Raw genomic sequence first — 6006 nt, forward strand, 5'->3', positions numbered from 1 at the left:
GCTCACTGCATAATGCTTTCCCAGAGACTTTTATCTTAAAACCTGGTTTCTGAAACTTACTCTAGCAGTAGTAACAGAGGGCTTTGTCAGTGTTTCATATATTCTTGGTCAATAGTCTGTTAGTGAATGAACTTGTTTGTACTAGCTCAAAATGTTAACTTGTTCATTGGTACTCCTTTTCTCAGGCCTAGGCTGCCAAAAATGTTATGATTTGTAACTGGGGAGAGAAGTGGCCAATACAAAATAACTTTTTTTCCACCTTATGTTAAAGCATAAATCCGTTTTTTTAAAAACATGAATACAAATGGAAAAAATTTACACAGCTGTCATTGGTTAAGGACTGTATAAGTTACAAATTAATCTTCTTTTGTCTATACATATTGGGTGTCTTGTGAAATTTTTCTTTTGGATATATCCTTCTTGAAAAGGTATTAAATCACACAAGAAATTGTTTCCAAAGTTTCTGTATGTGACGAGATTTTAATCTAACTTTCTAGACTTTGTGTGAAGCACCGGCCTCACCAATAGTCCTTGAGGTATTTATTATACCTTCCTATCCAGATGAGTAGGTCATGTGGAAATAAATATGCATATGTTTATTCGAATATATTATACATAATTTTCTTTTCATTCCTGTTAGTTTGTAAGCTTGGAGACTAATAAAATGAAATCAAGCTAAAAGAATCTGTGCAAGGTATTCAGTCTGGAAAGCTTTAATTTTCCCCAGTGAGTGACACATTTGTCTTCTGTCTGCAAGTCTGGAAAATGTAGGCTTCTACTTTTCTTTACATAGAATTAATGTAGACAAGAATTAGGCACTGAAAGAAAGAGTAAAACCCAATTTGATAGAAGAGTCACAGTTGAGAGCTTGGTGAAAACCTGTCTTTTTCTTACAAATATAAGAAGAAAAGAGTTATCATAGTATCTTTTACTTCTATTTGATCTGAATTTACTATTTTAAGTTACAGTATGTAGATTAAACCTTTAAAGCATCGTTTGGTTGTCTGAAGAGCTATATGTGAATTAGGAAGTGTTAATTCTGTTTAGTAAATTTTGCATTAGTAGGTGGGATTTCTGTGTTCTTATGCTTCAGGATGTGCGCTGTTTGCCACAGAGATCAAACAACATGTCTTCCCCCCCCCCTTCCCTTTTTGTTATGGGGTTCAAATGGCACACTAGTTTCTCTGAGTATGGGTTCATATGCATAGTAGGATTAAATTGTTCAATGCATGTGCACAGCAGACCAGGATGCCCCTGCTGAGTCTTGTTGATGCTTAAAACTTTCTATGGTTATGAAGATGTTCTTTGAAAATTAACTGTGGAAATGAATTCTACATGTGTGTATGTTCCCTGTCACCAAAGCCAGGGGCTGGAGTGGAGGGTGGCCCATTGTAATCTCATTTTCTCTTAGGAGTCTCAGCTCAAAACTCAGTTCTGTTGTCACTTTTTCCTAAGAATCCTTTTATTTCAACAACTTGCCTCAACTGAGAGCATGTTTTTGCTGCTCAGTTCCTCCTGTTCTGTCTGGAAGCTGATGTCAATATGTGCTTCTTGTACCATCATAGTCAACCATGCCTATTTCATGCTGTCCTCACAAAAGCAAATCCTTTTGTGTTGTGATGAGAATTTGAACTTTTACCCAGAGGGGTCTTCAAATACAGAGAAGGCTTGTCTTTAGAGAGAGAAGGAGATGCATAGTAGAGCTCTCAAAGTTAGCATGTTCTTACCAGTTCCCTCTAAAAGATGGGACAAGAGAGGCAAGAGAGACCCCATTAATTTTACACTGAAGGAAAAGCACACTTTTGCTTTTTATTGGACACCAAAGTATTCGACAATAAGGAACACTCCTGACAACCTGGTTTATGCAGTTTGTTCACTGTAGTCCTTAGTTCTTGTATGCCTGACTTACATTTAAGTTCTACAGGTATTCCGCCCCGTCCCCCTGCAAGTAACCTCTGTCAACGTTTCAAGGGCAGATTTGCCAGAGAAGAGATGGGAGGCTCAAAAGGCAATTTTTGATAGGGTGTTTAGATTTGGTAGGCTCTAAACTCCTTAGTTTCATCTGTTTCTTGCTTGATAGGACCTGATCTTTTAAGTAAAATTTTCCTACTTAAGTACTTACATCTTCAGCTTTCATTCCTCTGCTCAAAGGTAAGACACTTTTCTAACAAAGCTAAGGTGGCTTTGCCCCAGGAAAGAAAAAAGTGAAATTGTTTTAAAGACTGCTACTTGAAATTCCATGTGTATCTACATTATTCTGAAAGATCATTATAATTAAGCCTGGAAACAACGTATCACCCACTGTTTGTATTTTAATAAGATTTTTTTTTTTCCCTAGAAATGAATAAACAAAGCCTGTTGGATAGATACATAAAAAGAGGGTTTGTAATACATTTGCCAAAGTGTCTTCCCCTCCTCCCGTCCACCCCCGCTTAAATAGTCTTTGGATAAATCGAATTGTTTGAAAGTACACATATGAGTATCTAAGGCATATGTAGGTCAATATGTTGCTTAGACTTCCAAAGCTATTTTCACATGTGAGCAAATATTAGCATTTCACATTAAACAGGAACTACGTTTGAAGCTGGCCCATGACTTGCATAATAAATGTGAAACACTGAAATTAAAGTGCTTAGTCTAGTCTGTCACAAAAAGTACCCATGTATTGTTGTCTATTCTTTTTAAATAAACCAACTGACATAATTCTTGTTGGAAGATGCTCCTGATGACTTTTCGAAAAATGACATTTGGTTATGTTCTGAATTTTTCTCCAGGTGAATGTAAAGTGGTGAAACATTGTGAAGCATATAAACACATTGAAGCATGTAGTTTACAGTTACCATGTACTTGGTAACAGGTGCAAAGACTTCATTGAAGCTTCTTAAAGCTTTCTCTCATGCTAAAAATTTTGTACTTAACCTTGTAGCTGATTAAAATAAAGGGGTACTTAACAGTATTATTTTTTTATTCAACTACTTAAAAAGATCTTCCCTTGAAGATGGGGAACTAGCTACACTGATGCAATATAGAAACCCACATTGTGTTCAAACTTAAAACAATTCAAGGGGAGTAAAGGTGTCTTACCCCAACTTACATATGCCTGCCTTTTTGTTTTTCTTTCTAATATTGAGGCAACGCTATTTACAGCTAAGAAGACTCTTGCCATGATGGCTGTGCCATGAGAGAATGCAACCCTCAGATGCACAGCAATAGGAATCTATTTCTGAAAACAGCAGGTTTTGGTTTTGATCGCCTGGGATGCAAGTCTGCCTTTGTGAATTTTTTGAACTCTGCATGTTGATAAAGGTGTTTGCTGCTTTCCAAGAATGCTAAAATATACTTAAGCAGTTTTGATGCTAGAATTTGTGAAACCTTTATTAAACAAAATATTAATTTGAAAATATCCTGTCTAGCTGCACAAAGCTTGAAATAATTTTTGTGAAGCTTAATGTTGCTCTTAACAGTTTCTCCTTCATGATATTATGTTGGGATTTTATTCTTTAATTTGATCATTCTAAGACAGGCCGAATTCTGAAAGGGTTATGTAAGAAACAGCTTATTAACATGGAGATATATAAGGAATGTCTTTATTATGCATGCCTCTGTCAGCATCAGGTGCTGGAATTGCAACTGGTAGTTGAGATGCATGCTTTGACGTGAAGGAAGCTTTATATTTTTACTCAGATTATTTATAAGAACAAAAGGGCTAACCTGAATTCCCTTAAAAACTATTTACATAACTGTTAAAAAAATAAAGAAAGCTTATTATTATAACACTTGCAGTATTTATGCAGCACCTAGTACACTATGTAAATTGGCTAGAAACAACCATCTACTTCTGCAAATACTATAGCTTGCATGACTGCATTAAGAGTCATGAATCTATAACTGTAAATTGAGAAAATGTGAAACAACACACAGGCATCTGCAGCTGAACTAATCAAGATATGAGACATAACTCGTCTGAGGAAGATACAGACTATTTACAGGTTGATTTGGTGACTTTACATAATGTGTGATTGCTAACAGCACTTTATCTATTGCGAAGTAGAAATAATACTGCTTCAAAACCTGAAAGCATAAAGTAAGCGTCATTTTCCCTCCTACTTGTGTTTTCGCAGAAGATTCACTTTTTGAAAGTGAGAAGTATGGTTAAAATATATTTTTTAAAAATGCAGTCTTTTGACATACACTGCTGTAGTTAAAATGTAGCACACAAGATTATTTGATTGTTGAAAAGTCAGTTCCTCTTGACAGAAAGAATGGCCAGGACATTTTTTCTTGGGATGGAATTTTCTAGGAAGAATTGAAATTAGAAAGTAGGTGTTGAGAAATGCTGTTTGTTCTGTTACTGTGCAGTGTTTCATAATAGCTTTCATTATAAAACAATGAGGAAAGTTAAGGGTAAATTCCTGTGTGGGAGAAGGGGCATATAGGCTTTCTAATTCTCTTGATGTATGCTGCTATGCAACATGTGCAGTATTGCAGTACACAGTGGTTGTTCTAATATTTTTTTAGCTTGTTGGGGATCTCAACAGAAGATTTTTTTCGTATACCTGTGTATGCATCTTTCTGAGCATGCACATATAACTTGGCAGGAGTTTAAAAGAATACGGTTAAAGACAAGAACAGTATACCTTATTCACTACTAAGATAATACTACGAGATAAGAATATTTAGTCATATGTTGGAAAACAGGGAAAAAATGACCATTTATCTTGCGAAGGACATTGTAACTGTCTCCATTGGTGCCCCGTTTTGTGCTGAGCCTAAGCTGGCAAATGTTCATCTCTGCAAGCTCAGGGCTAGCTGATGTAATCCCAGCTAAGGGCTGCTGCACACGTGCCCAAATGTGCAAGAGCTCTGTAATATGTGAACATACTGAACCTGTTGTCTAACATAAAAGATATGTTTTGTTCAACTTCATCTTAAATGGGAGGGTTGAAGCACACAGTTATAAAATAAATTCTCATCAGTCACTTAAGTGACTTCATGGGACAAGACAGCTGGGAGGGTGGGATTTTCTGACTTTCTTGAGCACCATTGTTCACTCTCACCCAAGTTGCTGCAGTTCTCCCTGTGAGTCTGTAGATAACCAGGAAAATCTCCACTGAGAGTACTGGGCAGGCATGATGTATTTCGCATTGTAGGATATACTTCCCATTGCAGTGTGTTGTGGTGCCAGGCTGGTGTTAGCATCTGCACCATCTACACTTATTGCTGCGGTGCAAGAAGTCAGAACTGGTTGTAAGGTCAGAACTGGCTGTAAAGGACTGCTGGGGATGGACACAAGTGTCCCCAAGGTAAAAAGCTGCCTTGGAAGCAAATTTTTTGTTAAAAAAAATTGTGTTGGAACTATGTGTTCATTTTAAAAACAGTGACGTCTGCCTATACAAGCATTGTAAAACTTGCAGTTGCTTGGTGTACGTATAAGGGCTGAAAACTTCCTCTGAAAGAGCGATTAAATGAAAAGAGACATGAATGAGTTGCTTTTATTGTATTTGGAAGATTATGCATACCTTATACATAGTTTATACTTGTTTGGTTTTTTTCAGTCTTTAAGTATGGAATCATAGAATCAGAATGGGTTGGGTTGGAAGGGACCTTAAAGATGATGTAGTTGTATTCCCCCCTGCCATGGGCAGGGACACTTTCCACTAGACCAGGTTGCTCAAAGCCCTGTCCAACCTGGCCTTGAACACTTCCAGCATTGGGGCAGTAGTAGTGAATCTTGAAAGGAATGTGCTGGGTGTGGATTTAAGTTGATTGTGATGATAAGGGTTTGGCTAGATCCTTTATTTCCACCTTTCAAACAACAACAACAAAAGTTCTTTTTGTGTTCTGTCCACTTGCTCTCAGTAGATGTAGTTGGTTGCTTAACATCTCTGAAGTTAATATTGTGGTGTTTCCCAGAGCTTTTGATATTTATGCAAGCCTGTTTTGATCAGTACTTACTTTTCTACCCCCCCCCCCCCCCCCCCCCCCCCCCCGCCCTTCTTCTGTCAG

The sequence above is a fragment of the Gavia stellata genome, chromosome 6, assembly GCF_030936135.1.
Source record: "Gavia stellata isolate bGavSte3 chromosome 6, bGavSte3.hap2, whole genome shotgun sequence".
NCBI classification, from domain to species: domain Eukaryota; kingdom Metazoa; phylum Chordata; class Aves; order Gaviiformes; family Gaviidae; genus Gavia; species Gavia stellata.